Source organism: Harmonia axyridis, chromosome 2, assembly GCF_914767665.1.
Source record: "Harmonia axyridis chromosome 2, icHarAxyr1.1, whole genome shotgun sequence".
Lineage (NCBI taxonomy): Eukaryota > Metazoa > Arthropoda > Insecta > Coleoptera > Coccinellidae > Harmonia > Harmonia axyridis.
The window spans coordinates 53,451,320-53,467,944 of NC_059502.1; the positions used below are offsets into that span (position 1 = coordinate 53,451,320).

General features: G+C 33.9%; 1 protein-coding gene across 2 annotated transcripts in view; it reads left to right on the forward strand.

The window, feature by feature from the left end:
• Positions 1 to 16,625, forward strand: part of LOC123672315 (kinesin-related protein SMY1-like) — a 286,748-nt gene that overhangs the window by 180,265 nt on the left and 89,858 nt on the right. The gene's annotated exons all lie outside the window — the stretch shown is intronic.

Consider the following 16,625-nt stretch of genomic DNA (forward strand, 5'->3'; position numbering starts at 1 on the left):
TTCATCCTATATGACCGTGCCAAGCTGAGATTTAGAATTTTTATTGTGAATCAATTCTTTGTGTATGCGAAAACGAAAAAAAATCATAATGTTCACGTACAGGGTGATCCAATATTCATGAAGATAGGAATGATCTGAAATTTTCCTAGTCCGGATCTGATTAACTTCATTTCAGAAATATTGAAGGCAGGGGATAGTAAGGGGTGACAAAACTTCAAAATTTGTAATTATTCGGTCGATTAGTCAAAGAGTTATTGAACTGTGAAATTTCACTCATACGATGAACATCACCCTGTATATTCCAAACGAAGGCACTTAGGCGATTGAAACCTTTTGATACGAGTCCTCTATGATGTCTTTAATTTACGGTTTTCGTTCGTCGAATTTTTCCCGGGACATCCTGTATATTCAACTGAATATATTCAGTTGAATATATTCAATTTGAACTGTAGCCCGCTACAGTACTAAACCTACTGACCTATCTTTGTGAGGGAAAATGTTAACCCAGTAAGTAATGGAATCCAAAGTGCCGACAAAGAGATTCTTTGCGACAAAGGAATAATTAGGTATAATTTGATATTATTTATTTACTTTAGGGTCTTAACAAATTGAAGGAAATGCTATAAAGGGTGCCGCCGATTCAATTCGAGGAATTCGGAACTTTTACTTTAGAATCTCATTCATTTTTGGGCGATTGTTCATATTCAATTTGGCATTTATGGCCCGTAGGTAAATAATGATTGGATAATAGTATATTGTGCAACAAGTGGGGAAAGTCCAACTTTTCTCGCGAGTGTGGATGATTGTGGCACGAGCCTGAAAGGCGAGTGCCGCAAACACACGAGCGAGAAAAGGACTTTCTCCACATGTTGCACACTATACTTTTCCTACAACTGCACAAATTTCAATGATTCAAGTAATGGACTTGATTCAAATCAAAATGTCCTTCGTTGACAGTATGTGCTAATTTATTGCGTTTCCGTAGAAACGACTCAAAAGCCCAATTTCATTGGTCTACCAAGGGAGGTGTGGGCAAAGTGCCGTGGGGAATAATATTTCCCACAGTATGAGCAAAACATAGTTTTGAAATTGAGTAAGCAGTGTAGAATACGCTACTTTCCATAGCAGTTGTAGGAAAATTCGTTGATTCAATTCTTTCATGATTGACTTATTTAACGTTGTGAATTATTATGTATATTCCTCCTGTGAGGGATATATCCCCCTTATCCCCCCTTGGGTATGTCACTGCTGAGTTATCCTTTTATCCATGCCGTGGTCCGGATTTCACAGCCATATTTCAATGACGTATGTCAAACAGAACTCTAAACCGAAGCGTCATATGTAAGATAATAGAAACCCTGGTGTGTTCACTGATTCAATTTTGTTTCAAACTTTCAGAGATATTCCACCTGTTGATTTGGTGAAAAGTTACCTGAGTTCTGTAAGGTGGCGCTCTTCAAATTCTCGCTATCAGTCTGGCGGCGTTTAAAAATGAGTAATGATATGAGACTGCAAACTTTCACAAGAAATTACAATCACTAAAATGTCAAATATAAACGCCGTATGCACCATTTGAAACTGTAATGATTGCCCAAAATCAAGTAGACATAAATCTGAAAAATCTTCCGTTTTGTCTGAAAAGTTAACTGGTTTAAGTAGACACACCAGGGTTTCAATTCATTTTATTACCTATATTACCTATGTTTAGTTGAAGGTTAGCCATTCAATAACATTGATCGTTTATCTACTATTGAACATGTGAAAACTTACTGCAACAATATTTATTCTGTAGTAGGTAGGTACGTCTCTTGCGAGCAGATTATGTTCGACATAATCGTTCGTCTGAGCATACAATTGGTTAGACACAGAAAAAAATTTGAACAGACTGCTGGACCGATAATATTTCTGCTCTATGCGAGTGAAAGTGTTGGAGGATATCCAAATTTATTAATTCTACGGCGCGCACAACATTTGGGAATCTCTTATGGCACACTATATGACGTATTTTGCAAATGGATTTGCATCTCCATCTTTATAAGGTTCAGTTGACACAAGAACTAATGTTAGTTGAACGTGGAATTCATAAAACATAATAAAACGAAGCACATGTTTCACTTGGTGGCTCTCTAAACTAGCCGAATTGTCGAATATGTCCAGTGAAAATCTATATCTACTTAGAGATCATTACATCTAAATTGTATCTGTCATTGTATGGTGAGCAATGTTTCCTGTTGGGGTTGGTGGCCCGTAATTTCTTGAAAATGAAGGTAACACTCAAATCGTCGATTTACAACGCTGTAGCCAAATGATTTGCCCGAAATTAATGGATTAATGAAATTGACGAGAAATGCATGGTTTTAGTAAGATGGCGCAACAAGCCTCATAACACGACTCGTTTTGGCTTTATCGCAAGAATCTACCTACTGAAAACACGAGCATAAAAGATAATAGGGCTACATCCGATTCTAAGTATAAAGTCGATAGTCCGGAAACTCTTAATTGAGCCGAACAAGAACGGTGATAATTTTTTATTCTTGGTGAAATACTTAAACTTGTACATACAAACGTACAAAATATTCGCAATGCCATGCCATACACCTGCGGGGTATTTTTCGATGAAAACTTTTGATGTCTTCATTTGTATAACAGGAAATTTCCACTATAGAAAAGAGAGTATTTTATTTCATAAATAAATAACTAATTTTTCAGAAAATAATTTTTTCTTGAAAATTTCTGCACGCCTGTAGAGAAGATACAAAGACCCTAACAAAAAAAGTACCACAAGACCCACTTTCCCTATTCGAAAAATTTAGAGGGTTGATGGGGATGGCACAGGGTGCAACAAGAACCCTTCAAAAATACATAAAATTTGGTAAAAGTGAAACAAAAATTGACCTGTTTCAGGATTTTGTTGCCAAATATTTTTCTTCTGAAAAATTGTAATTTATTATACAAGGGAAAAAAATATTAGATTTTAGCTCGAGGTTATGTTGTCTCCCGACGCGAAGCGGAGGGAGACAAAAAACCGAGAGCTTAAATCTAATATTTTTCCCGTGTATAATACACTATTTTTTTCTGTGACAGGAAAAACGACAATTTAATAGTGAAAGAACATATTATTACAATATATTAAAGTTAGAATGTTATCGATATGAAATTTGAATTTTTAAACTAGTAAGCTGCAATTAGACCTGCGTTGCTAAGGAAAACTTCAAAGTAATAAAATATCTGTCAATTCAATTTAGTAATTTGTTTCAAAAATTGCGAACTCAGTAATAATTGTTTAGTAGTTATTTTGTTGGAAAATATAAAGTTAAATGTTGATTCCGAGTTTTCTCTGACTCCACCGGAGTTGATAGAAGCAGCGCAAGTAGCGTCACGAAAATTATTGCCAGCTAAATCGCGGAAAATTTACGAAACCGCGTATTCAAGATTTATGGAATGGAAAATGAAAAAGACATGCAGTTCTTTCTCGTAGACAGTGTTGTTGTCTTATTTTTCTGAACTGGCACAACAACAAGAGCCATCAACAGTGTGGTCGAATTATTATTATTATTCCTTTATCTATATGTAGATAAATATATATCCGGGAAAAAAATACTCACTTTTTTCCCGGGGGAAAAAGTAATTTCGTGAAAAGTCATATTTTGTTACCTGTCAACAGAGATAAAATGTCAAATTTTTTTTCTGTCACAGAAAAAATTAATTTTTTCCATAATTTTGACGTGCACTGTATAATGGATAAAGTTTGTGAATTACCCGACACAAAAGAAATCAAATTCGTGTAATTTCTGAGATTCGAGAGGAACAGTCGGCACATTCATCAATGAGAAGGAAGATTCTAACAAGAAAGGGTTTACTTGGTCTCCGTTGATTCTCTGACTTTCCACCCTTCAAACTCAAACTAAACAATTTTCTTCACTTAACTATGGATGTGTCCTCTCACGTAGCTGTTAACGAACTTAAAAACTAATTAGGTTTTTTTGCGAAACTGTGATTTTTTCCTTATTTAGGATTAGCGAAGAACCATTGATTAATTGTGCGTAGCGTCCTTTGTTGATGCGGAAAAATAAGTGTGGAGGGGATGGGAAAGTCATGAAAGTTTTGTAGGTTAATTTAATATCATGAAGATGAAACAGGAGCGTCATTGCTTTTTGATTATATTTTAGGCTGAGTTTATGGCTCATTGTTATAACCAATCTATGTTAATTGTGTCACATACTTTTAAATAATTCCTTTGATGAGAACTATTATAATAGCCACCCTGGAATTTATTGAGTTTCATGGATTTTGCAGGTTAATTGAATGTCAAACAGGCGCGTAACAGCACTTGACTTCAGGTCACTGACCTTATGTCTGGTGGCTGTTACGCCCCTGTCTTTGGGCTACATTAGTTAAATTTATGGCTTGTTGTTATAACCAATCTATGTTGATCATGTCATGTAATTATTAAATAATTTTTTTGATGAGAAAAGTCATCCCTGTGGAATTTGTTGAGTTTCATTATTCAAGTGTTACTATTGAAAATGTGACCAAAATTAGTACTACGTTTATTTGATACACTGAAAGGGCGTCCTATGGGAAATTCAGCGCAACGAATAAAATAATAAATTAAGGGTTAAACGGAAGTTAACTAGGAAATTTTATGCAAAAAGTGGTGTAATGAATGAATTTCATTTGGAACATGAATTTTCGTGTTGCCGGAACACATATCAGAATTGTGACATAATTGCCAGTTATAATTGAAGTTATGCTTATTAGGTAGTTTGTATGTAAACAGTAGTCGATAATATCTACATAATATTTTGAAAGTAATTAGAATTTTCTTCAATACAAAAAAAGTCTGCCTTCAGATTCATATTCAATCGAATCGAAACACTGATGCTTTGAAAGACTTTAACCACAGTCTACTAGTCTTTGCTTCAACATTTTGAGGATATGGATGCAGCTGTCCATCGATTCAGAGAGTACAACCAATCAAATACTTGGGAATAATTATAGATAGATATCTGAGATGGGACGCGCAAGCAGCCTATATCACAAAAAACAACTTGTACATAGATTCTATATTTTAAGGGACATTTTAAATAGAAAAAATTGCTAATGCTTTACAACTCTTTAGCCGAATCAGTTCTTAGATACTGTATAGTTGTGTGTGGGGGTCTATGTAGTAATGCACAGAAAAATCTGCAAACTACACAAAACAGTCTAATCAAAATAATTCTCAAAAAAGATAGGCGATATTCAACGAAAGCACTGTATAGAGAGGCCAACCTGCTTAACATAAAAAAATTATTTACTTACCAATCTCTACTACATATGTTCTCCAGGGCACAACCAACTTCAGAATGAAATAGGAAGTACAATACAAGATTAGTTGAAAGTAAATCACTTGAGATTCCACTTTTCAGAAAGAAACATGCGCAGCGTTTTGTATTTTATCTTGGGCCAAAATATTACAATATGCTTCCTCTCCATCTGAGACAAACAAAAAATAGAAATAACTTTAAGGCAGAAATAAAGAATCTCATTATGAAAAATCAGATGAGCTGAGATGTCTGAATGAATGATCTATGTTGTAATGATATTAAAAAAAAAAATTAATTTGCCACCCTTTTGCGAATTGAGGAAATATAAATGAAATCCACTTACTTCTGCAGTCCGCTGAGTTTACCTTGCTCTTTTACTTCAAATATTTCAAGATGTAGCCACCTTAGCACGTCAGGATATATTTCAAAAGTGTATTTTTCTTTCCAGGGGGGTGGAGATTACTTAATACAAGCACTTCAGTGCTTAGATGTGTTTCCCATCCACGGAGAGAACATTTGTTCTTTTATTTGATTAATATGTGTGTATTTTGCATTGTATCTAATTTATGTTGGAATAAATTTGATTTGTTGGAATAAATCTTCATAACAACTATTACGAATTAGAGAATATATGTTTGATTCATTAAACATATGACAATGATGGCTTAAGATATCTGTATATCGCGTTATATAAGTCCTATCTGGTTCCACTAGATGGTATTATAAAGAGGAGATTTCGTACTACAAAAACTTTTTTGACAATTTTGTGATTAGTTGAACGCGCGTCAAAGATGGACATTAGCGAAGAAAAAATACGCTATATTTTACAGTTGCAAATATCCATAAAATCAGGAGCATAGTCCTGATACTGTAACAGCTAATCACGCACTATTATGGTTTCGTCGATTCCGTTCCGGTAATTTCGATGTCAAAGATGCTCCAAGTACTGGAAGACCAATTATCGATTGTCCAATCCGACCGTCATGTAAACATTGTTTCGATTCCCCAAGAGCTAAAGATTGCATAAAAATTGATTGGAACCATTTGCATGAGGCTGGTCCTAAAAAAAAGGTATGGGCACCACATGATTTAACGCAAAAACCTCTTAGACCGAATTTCCATCTGCGAATCGCAACAAATTCGACCCATTTTTGGAGCGATTGGTGACTAGTGATGAAAAGTGGATCACGTACGACAACGTCAAGCGAAAACGGTCGTGGTCGGCGGAAATGGTGGCCAAGCTAGATTCACGGCCAGAAAGGTTTTGCTGTATGTTTGGTGGGATCGGCAGGGTACTTTTAGCTGCTTCCCTACGGCACAACTGTTAACTGTATTGTCAACAATTGGACCGTCTGAAGGAAGCACGCGCCCAGAAGTTCCTAGCTGTGGACAATAGGAAAGGAATTCAGGAGGAATCAGGACAACGCCAGGCCACACACATCGGATCGATAGTGACTCGCCAGAAGCTCCGGTAGCTTGGTTGGGAGGTTTTTTGCATCGACAATATTTTCCTGTTCATGGCGAACAATTTTGCTGGTGAAAGATTTGCTTTAAGAGGAACTCGTGAATAACAATTGTCTCAATTTTTTGCCAACAGGAACAAAGGCTTCAATGAGAGAGGCGTAATGATATTACTTTCAAAATGGCAACTTATCGAACAGAATGGCGCCTATTTGACCTAAATCAGATCAAACCATGGTTTCATGCGAAAATAATGGATTCTTTTGACTACAACTTATTCTCGTATTTGCGACTACCTATTCCATATAAACATTTCATTTATTTACGACTGCCTCATTTTGAAGCTATTTGATCACTGAATTTGGTCCAGGGCCATCGCTAGCCAAACTGCCGCCCTAGGCAGAGAACTATTTTGCCGCCCTAGACAGAGACCCATTTTGCCGCCCTAACAGAAGCTAACTCTGCAGAATGCTAAAAATTAATTATGGATAATCGGGGTCCAGCGCCTTCTAAAGCGTTTCTACCGTTCTATTTTCTATAGATTCAAATTTCAATCCAATAGATGATTGAGGATAAGTGGAATGTAATAAACAATAAACGTACTCAACTGAATTCTAATGAATAAATGATGAAATATATGAATTCAGTTGTTTTCGAGATTATGTTCAATATAGTAGTTCAGGTTTCAGATCCTTTGTTTTTTTTTCTTTGATATGATGAATATTTATTCACAATGCAAAGATTTAATATAAGTAAATCTGATAAAAAAATCATGGGTGAAATTCGTTTAAATGATATAAAAATTATTTACTTCGTTCTTCCAGTAAATAATGGTAGATCTAATAGATAATGCTACCGTCTATTATTTGCCGACCCTCTAGAGTGTGGCCTGCAATTTCAGGTTCCTAGCTCAGTTTCAATTTTAGAGAAAAACTTGAAAATTTGTTTTTTTTTTGTTTAAGATTATCGAGTAAAACAATCGGATAATGCTGATGAACCATTATCTAATTCGAATGCGCCCATGCTCAACATTAGTTAATTTGATATAAAAAATATTATAAAATAATGGAATGTGATATGAAATAATGAAACTTCTTATGTTTCTTGAGAAGTATCAGTTGGAAGTGATGAAATGGAATCGTTTTCTTATATTTCGCATTCCATCCTGAGGAATCAACATTGTGATTAGGAAATTGAAAAGAAAATAATCCAGAACCTCAACAAGCAATAAAATTCGACAACGTAAAGGGAACGCCGACAAGCCTGATGAGGGCATATGTTTTTTTAGCGTCAATAACTCGTAAACAGCACTATGAGGGGATCATGCTACATCTGGATATTAATGAGTTTAATGTATAATGCGGACCTTTTATGGTTTTTGATGTTAGTTGAATTTGTCGGTATTCCTTCCCGTTGTTGCGGACTGAATTAAATTTCATTTGGTACTTTGAATTTCTACACATGTGGTTTTTGTTGATCAAGCCGAAATGCAGCCCTTGAATTTTGCCGCCCTAGGCGACCGCCTACCCTGCCTACCCCCTAGCGACGGCCCTGATTTGGTCCATTTGCATTACGTAATAAAACATATTACTCAACTCAAATTTCATCACGTAAACAATTTTTTGGAGAAAAATTCGGACTCTAAAGAACTAATACTGTACCAATAGCCGGCACTGCTTCTTCTATGTAGGATGGAAGTCTTTTTGAATCACTCATTTAGACCAAACACACCAAATACCAGCCGAAAATTTCTTTCAAAAGGTATACCTACTTGATAGACGACAAGTAGTCGTCAATGTCAATGTTTTAACTTTTTTCATTCGATTAGATTCACAAATTTGGACACATTAGTTCGAAGGTTCAACAAACAAGTGTAATTTTACAATTAACATTATTAGAAACATCTATTTTTTGAACATCACAAGATACTGAACACTCCACAAGAATCAGAATGTGAAATTTGTTTTACATTTCTGATAGAAGAATTTATATCGCTAGTGAAGCAACACAGTTGCAATTTTTTTGTGCCATGAATTACAATTTTCTCAAAAATTTTATTTTTTAATTGAATTTGAAGTCTTGATATAAAAAAAATGTTGTATTGCAAACGACAATAAAATCGCGTTATCTTCTCGAGTGACGTCTTGGACCCAAAAAAACACTCTCAAAGAAAAGGTACAAATTCATCGACTATTACAATAAATAACTATAGATTAACGATTGAGAGAAAGAATTTGAAAACATTTTATATTCTGCTAAGATGACAGATTATTAATTAGAAGACACAGTGAACCTTTTCTCAACATTCATCCTACTCTCAGAATTGAAGATTGCTAATCGAAAAGATGAGTATTGGCTCTTATAAATTTCAAATTTGTATATCTAGCTCACATCTGAAATATTGCCCTAAAAAAAAAGCGAAATATATAGGAAAGACATAATGATGAGGTTAAAATCATTAAGCTGTCACATATTCGTAAACGCGCTCGGCGCTGCTAGGCTTCAACTGGCAAGTTCAGCGTGTTATGGGTAACTTTCCTGGACTAGCAAAGAGTTACTATGAGTGGATATACATCATATGGCAAACAACAGGTTTATTAGATGTGTAAGTGTTGGGACATCACAGATAGTAAAGAAATTCCATTTTTTTACTTCCAGGTTACTCAAAATAGCTGTAGCTTCTTGTTTTTTCAATGTTTTATTAGGTATCGAATTCTATCATCTTCACCATATGAGATAAATAGGGTGTACCATTTGGAGTATATCCAGTATTAACTTTCGAATAAGTCATCAATGAATAGTCTCATTACGAACTCCCAGTAGAGTTCTCAGTGATTATTAAAAAGTCATCAGTAGTCACCTCCATTCTTCCAGTATTCACTTTCAAAATCTGATTCAAATAAATTAATTTATTTCGAAGTTATTAGGTTTTTTCTAAGACACTTCAATTCATGAAATATCGGAATATCTCATAAACGATAAGTTTCAAGCAGTATTTCCAAACAATTTGAGAATGTAGCTTTAACGGAGCCTAATGTTACTGTGTCGAAAAAAAATTTGAAAACGCCTATTCGTTATAAGGCTTCAAATCAATGGTGGAACACCCTGTGTATGTAACACTCATTAAATCAAAAAATATTTAGTGATAAATTATTGTTCTACAGAGCCCTCAGGTGCCAAAAACTCTTTCTTTTTTGGAAAATAACAGAACATATCAATTTAATAGTGGTCAATGAAGGTACGATTAGACAATTGAGGGAATAAGGGTGGCGAAATTTTATTTTGCCGGGGCACCAAAATATCTGCAGGCTGCTCTGATCCAAACAAGGTGATCTCTCTAATCCAAACGGAAGAATGGATTCAAGATTTGATTCCTTTGGGTGAATCAAGAGTAGGACTAGATCAATGACTTAATTAAGTTAGATAATAATAATATTGAAATTTATTCGTGATTCAATATAGTTACATAAATAAACATGATTACTACAGAGGTAATAATTTTTCGATAAAAAATAATAGTTATTTATTGTATAAGTGTTTTAGATCACTTTTTATTTGCGCAAGAATGTTTAAACGCGAGAGCGAAGCTCAAGCGTTTAAATTTCTTAAGCAAATAAAATGTATTATTGCCTGCCAAGTCCAGGGACTATTATGAAAAAGTATTTTCCGAATTGAATGAATGGAAAGAAAAACGGAGGGTAATGGCAATAAGTGAGGAAGTCATGCTATCGTATTTTTTAAATTTAAAGAAGAAGTTTGCAATTTCATCCATATGGTCGAAGTACTCGATGCTGAAGGCCGCTATAAAGGTCTATAATAACATAGACATTGGGAAATATAGTAAACTCACTGCCTATCTGAAGAGTGAGTCGAGAGGATACAAGGCGAATAAAGCTGCAGTATTGGAAAGAGCACACGTGGAAGAATTTTTGACGAGAGCTTGCGATAAAGAATATTTGATGATCAAGGTAATAATATCTCGTAACTTTTTGAACAGTTTAGATAATAATCCTTGAAATATTTAGGTTGCACTAATAATGGGAGTTTTTGGTGCCTGTCGATGCTGTGAATCGACGAATTTGAAAATCAGTGATGTACAAGGCAGGGGCGCATATCTGCTTGTTTCGATACCAGATACGAAGACCGGCATTTCACGAAAATTCACAATTATAGAAGCAGGATTCTCTATCACTACTTTGGAGACGTGTAGAAAATATATGTCCTTGCGTCCGAAGAAGTTATCCAACGACAGATTCTTTTTACGATACGCTAATGAGAAGTGTACTTCACAACCTTTTGGAATCAACACTTTGTCGAAAGTTCCTTCGAGAGTTGCTTCATTTTAGAATCTGGCAAACGCAGAAGCTTATAGCGGCCATTGTATGAGGCGCACTTCAACAACCTTATTGGCTAATAAAGGTGCTGATCTTACAACAATTAAACGACATGGTAGGTGGAAAAGCTCAGCTGTAGCAGAAAGTTATATCGAGGATTCTATATCTAATAAGCTTGATATGAAGAAGAAAAATCCAAGGTTCTCCTGGTTCTAATCGTTCCTTACAAGAGGATGCATCCATGATTCTAGATATTTATCAAAAATTTCGACTATGCGTTCTGAAACCAATGACAACTACAAGCTTGTTATTAATGGAAACGAAGTGGATTATGATAAAACGAAGAACGAAATGTCTATTAATATAAATGTTAATGTTAATATATAAGTAAAATGTGATTATTCAAGATTGTATTTTTCATTATTTCACTAGTGGAATAAAGTAATTTCATTATTCCACTAGTGGATAAAGTGGTACTTTATACGGTTCATAAGTGTGGATAAAACTTCAATTATAAGGTGATTGTGGATAAAGATATTTGCTGTTGTCAGTGAGGAAAATCGAAGCTCTGACAACCATCAACCTATTTTTCCTCTAAAGAGGTGATCGTTCAATTCATGTTTTCGATGGACAGAAGAAAATAAATTACCACTGCATGAAGTTTTTCTTCTAAAAAGAATTCGTCAAAAGGCTCTGGATATGAGCATGAAAAAACTAACTTAGAAGTTTTTGTTTTTTCTTTTTAATTAATATTTTCAATTAAAATTGAGCGTTTTTTCATGAGAATGTGTTTCCACGCGCCAAAAATCTAGAAATTTCAAGATTTCTCTTAATTTGAAGGCGAAATCCACAGAGTTGCCAACAGATTTGACTTCCTTAAGAAATCACCCTGTGAGAAGAACACCGATTTCAAGTTTCTTGAAAATTTTGTACTGACAGCATAATCAGAATTTTACAAAATTAAGGAAGAATATCTAAAAAATGGGGAAAGCACTGACATTGGAAATTCGCCGAATTACAAATGGCGAGTGAATAACCAAGTGCTCAAAAGCTCTGGTCTGCACATCAGTGCTTTCGTCATTTTTAAACGTTTTGTAAGGTTCTTTTTTATAGTAGTTTGGGTAAAAATCTTCTAATAAGATTCGGCAAGATATTTCTTGAATAAAATGGAGAATTCGTTGTGTCTATAAAGCTCCAATTGAAGTCATCTAACCAAAAACTCGTTTCTGTACTTTCGATAATAACCTACATCTAATCTCTCAAGGAATTAGGTTAAGGATCACCCTCATCATCAAATTGAAATGGAAATAGGATAGGTGAAGATTTTAATGTTTTAACCGCCTCACATTAAACGTGGAGTAGGTATACGGGAGATTTCGATTGAAGCAGAAAAATCTCCTTGGAAGAGATAATCTGATTAACAAGTTTGGCGTAATGATACTAATGAAATTTTATACTGAACAAAAGAGGCTCTTTCATATAATTATCAACCTCTTGACTATCTGTAATTGAAAAATACTTTATAGGTAGATTTATATCGTAATTCGTAGGTTACAAAAAGTATACTCATTAGTGGAATTAGATATTCGTCACAAATTTGTTGTCTAGTGAGGGTATCCCAGAATCCATTTGAGAAAAGAAAAGAATGGCACATTTTCAGGCTCAATTTTTGGGACAACTAATCTCGTGAAAACCGCAACCTTATAAGTTCAACTATTTTCAAGATATAAGGGAAAACTGGAAGATGGCGTGCAAAGAGAAGATCTCATAACTTGTAACTGGTGCTATAAATATGAGAGAAAAATATTTTTCAGGCACTTTTTTCAGTTGAATCCATTAGTGTCATCATTTGTTCCTTATTGCAATTAGTTTGAAGTTGTCTAAACTTGTATTTCTGTAACAAATGAAATCGCTTTTTTCCTTCTTCAAAAATATATAACTTGATATATGAATTCCTCATCAAACTATAAAATCATCAAGAATTTCAGTTTCATACTAACGGCAAATCAACCAAGTGCCTATCTTTAACAATCTGTGAGATTCAGATAATTTAAATATTCAGTCGTCAAGAGGAATATAATAAGGAATTTTCTTTCTCTAATTCTGTGGTTATTCCGTTCATTCTTCCACATCTTGTAGAACAAAATCGTGCGAGAATATATCAGAAACGCACTGTTTTTATGGTTATATTTTATTATTCTATGTTGGCACTCTCTGCCTTAAAGAAATCTGTTCTGCCAACCAACAATTTTCAATGCAAAAATCACTAAATTATATTTATGGAAATATTTCATTAATTTCAATGAAAATGCAATGAATTAGAGAAAATAATGTATAATACTCGTACAGAAGGCTCATTCTACCACTCGTTCATTCCAAAACTCGCCACTTCGTGACTCGTTTTTGAATTTTGAACTCGTGGAAGAATATCAATGCCTTCTGCACTTGTATTATAAATAATTATTTTTTATGCTCTCTTATTCTGTGATACATAGAGAGATACATAACATAGCCTTTTCAGCGTATTATTTCAATTAGAAACCTTTTGAAAATGGTGCCAATCAATGATTCACGTAAGCGGGTCACTGTATTTTCTGTCTTATTTCTCAAGCAAAATTTAAGAGTGACCCATCAATATGAGTATTTTTCACGGGCTATTCAAATATGTTATTGTCTCAGAAAGTGCGAAAAACTGGGAGGCAGGCACTTCCAACAGCTTTAATGAATAGCATGTTCTTTATTTTCAATAAATATTTCTAAAATATCACTTATTCCTTCGAGCTTGAACATATTGAGAGATTTGAATGAAAATTCAGGCTTAATAATTTCGCTTCTATTAAACTCGATATTGAAAACTTCAAAATTTGACCATCTAATATTTATAGAACGAACGAAGACTTCGAATGAAATTTGGTTCATTTATTCCATACAAACATCTTAAATATCAATAAAAAACAGTGTGTTCTGTGAGAAAAAACATGGTCATTTAGGATTAGATTGGCTATTACAGTATCAGGATCATAAATGTAGGCTTGGTTAATCGATCGTCCAGAGGTATGATTCGATTACCTGGCCTTTAGTCTTTTTCTCCGTAACTTTGTTGGATTTGTTATAATTAAACTCTTTTTAATTATTTACATCTATTTACAAAGTCACAATTATATAGTACAAACTCAGTATTGAGAAGATCCTAATTACGTCTTAATTACAAGTTCCTCACTACGGTACTGAACTTCGTCTTTAACTCTAATGTAAATTACTCGAGTCGTCTTCGATATTTCACGTCTTTGTCTTATTACAAGTTTCGGTCGTCTCGTCTTTGATTCGTTCCCGACTCGTCTTAATCTTGTCCGCGAACCTTTTTTTCGTCTTACGTCTTAAGTTCACCGACTGAACTTACTCTTACTTCGACTTAGACCGAACTTGAACTTTACTCGTCTTCGACTTAACTTGAACTGACTCTCGACTCGAACTTACTTCGTCCACTCTGAATTAGGGCTGGGAATCATGAATGAATGATTTGAATATTCGAATATTCATTGAATAATTATTCGAATAATTGCATTTTGCATTATTCGAATATTCATGAATATTCACTGAATAGTTGAATAATCAATGAGTACTTTTCTATTCATGAATAATCAGTGAATAGTCGAGTATTCACTGAATAGTTGAATAATCAATGACTTCTTTTCTATTCATGAATAATCAGTGAATAGTCGAGTATTCACTGAATAGTTGAATAATCAATGACTACTTTTATATACATGAATAATCAGTGAACAGTTTTCTATTCAGTGAGCAGTTGGATATTTATGAATCATTTGTGAAGTTACGAATGAAAGTTTGAATGATCACTTCACTCATTATTCAGGAATGATTAAAATAAGGTTTTGTAATTTACTATGGACAAATCGTTTTATTAATAAAGAAATTCCTGGAAATTACATATATTGAAATTGATAGATACAATTGAATTGAAATTATTTCTTTAATAGTAGAAACTGGTTTTCATCCGAAGGAAAATTAATAGAATTGGGATTTCATCAATGAAAAAATAATAAAAAATGAAATATAAGATTCTAACACATGAATTTAGCAATAAAGAGTTCTAATAATAATATAAGATTCTTCATTCGAAATCTAATGCCGTCTTTTCAATCGATTGCAGAGTTTTTCATTTGAACCTTGCTTTCCTATTCCATATGCAAGCCATTTCTAGACATTACTCGATTTCAGTGGTCAAATATTGTTTGATTCTGAATTGCGAACAGACAAATCTTTTTATTCTTTTAAATCTGAGGTCTAAAAATGTACATACATCTTTCCCTAACAAAACTGAATCAAAAAACAAAGTTTTTTGAAAATTTCTTATAATTGAACACGAAGTGTATTCTCGAAGGATTTAATGTCCTCAGAATCCGCTGGATCATTCTTTTTGTGCCTGTAGACCTTTAATGGGTCTATGTAGATTGTATTGTCCCAGCGAAGGTTTCACTACGTCTATTTAAGGATCTTTTGTATTTTGTACGTTGTCATGTAATAAATATAATTTCTGCATTTACCAAACGACAATTTGATTATAAAACTGACAATTTTTTCGGTAAAACCAGAGTACCCCCGACTTTCCAAGAATAAAGAACGTTTGTATAATTATGCATCAGATAATAGTACACTGTGTTCAATTTTACCTGTTCGTTAAATAGATCTGTTAAATATGTATGCATATTTTTTGCTAGATATCAACGAAAATCTAGTCCAATCATCGGTGGCTAGGTTTTTCGAGTGGAATATTCGTATGAGTATTAACTGAATAATCATTGAGTATTTACTTAATTTTCATTGAATAAACAGTAATAATATAATAAGAGCATAGAAAATATTCGATTATACACCGAGTCCCGAGAGCGCAACTCGAGTGGTGTTTCGCGAAATACGTCGAGTGTAGAGGTTCGTAATGTTCGTACAATCAAAATATAAATAAAATTTTCAAGTTCTTATTTATTAATAGAACTATAATCGTAGCGTTGCCTTTTAAAAAATTCTATGACATTTCACCGAGCTTGACTTTTTTTTTTGGCGAATGTCCAATAACGTTACTCTGGAAATGATCGCAATATGGCGAGATGCGAAACACGCGGATTTTATTGGTTCATTAAAACACGAGTTTAATCGCTGAATAATTATTGAATATTCATTGAATAATCACTGAATATTCATTGAATAAGCACTGAATAATCAATGAATACTCGTTGAATATTCAACGAATAGTTGAATATTCATGACTACTCATGAATAATCAAGCATCAATATTTGTTTGAATGAATTATTCGAATAATCGAATGAATTTTAGAATGAATATTCGAATACAAAAAGGCGAAAAAGTCCCAGCCCTACTCTGAATACCCATCCTTCCTTCCGGCTTGACCACACCCTTAGGAAAAGTACCATCCCCTAGTCCAATATGAGTTTTGCCGTACCGCCCACAAAGATCTTCGCGGATTCCTGGAAATCGAATATT